At 48.4% G+C, this 936-nt stretch overlaps 1 pseudogene; it reads left to right on the top strand.

The window, feature by feature from the left end:
• Positions 1 to 873: 873 nt before the first annotated feature.
• The window catches only part of LOC143865571 (uncharacterized), a 4,258-nt pseudogene continuing 4,195 nt past the window's right edge, over positions 874 to 936 (top strand).

Genomic DNA, 936 nt, shown 5'->3' with positions numbered 1-936 from the left:
CCGGAAATTATCCACCTTAAATTAAAAGAGAGAGACATTGAAAAAGAAATCGAAACATGTCTCGATCTACATCAAGAATTGACTCATTTTGTAGGTCTCTTACGTGAGGAGGAAATCAAGGAACAAAGCCTGGTTCAAACCCAGGGTATTCCCTCCACTGAGGCTATCGTGGATCAAATAATCCGCGATGAATGTTCTCCGAGTAGTAGTCGTCAAAGACAGGATAATCCCGACTTTCTTCAGGATCTTCGTCTGAGTCATCGGCGACTACGCAAACTAGTTCGCGATCTAGCCAATAAAGACAATAAGGGATCCGCGATGAAAGTGGAGAATTTCATTTTCAACTCCGTAAAGAACTATGCGGAATCAGGGGGACGGGAAGGAGGCCCGGGAGATCGCTTCGCTTCTGGCGACTAGCTTCTACCGCTTCAATCAATGGCAAGCTAAAGCTACCTTTCATCAATCAATGAATGAATGAAAAGGAACCTCCATGCGAGGGGTTCGAGGACCTGTTGGTCAAAGGAAAGGGGAGGTCCAGATTCCGGGACGGAGCCGTATGACGCGAGAGTGTCACGTACGGTTCCTTTGAGAAGGGTGTGATACCACCACCTATCAGGCCCGACGAGCGGTCCACGGAGCTGCATCCCTACTCACCTGGTCCATGCACATCGCTCTCTCCAGGAGGTTGGCCGCCTATCCTAGATCTTCCCATTTCCAAGAAGATCCCGGGCTCGATCCGGTTTAGTATCAAGGTGATTCTGTTTCCGTTCCTATATATATGGGTCCGTGCAGCATTTCCACGATATCGTTATGATCAATCAATGGGACCTGGCCGGAAAGTGTTCTTGCCTCTATCATTAGCTCGGGTAGTCCCCGTTTCTGGTGTTTCAGTCACCTTTCAATGGCTCCCTTAATGTATGTGCCAGGAAGTTTCTG

The sequence above is a fragment of the Tasmannia lanceolata genome, unplaced genomic scaffold (assembly GCF_043159265.1).
Source record: "Tasmannia lanceolata isolate RefF3 unplaced genomic scaffold, GAP_Taslan_0.1 ptg000094l, whole genome shotgun sequence".
In the NCBI taxonomy this organism is placed as follows: domain Eukaryota; kingdom Viridiplantae; phylum Streptophyta; class Magnoliopsida; order Canellales; family Winteraceae; genus Tasmannia; species Tasmannia lanceolata.
This window is presented reverse-complemented; position numbering and strand designations above follow the sequence as displayed.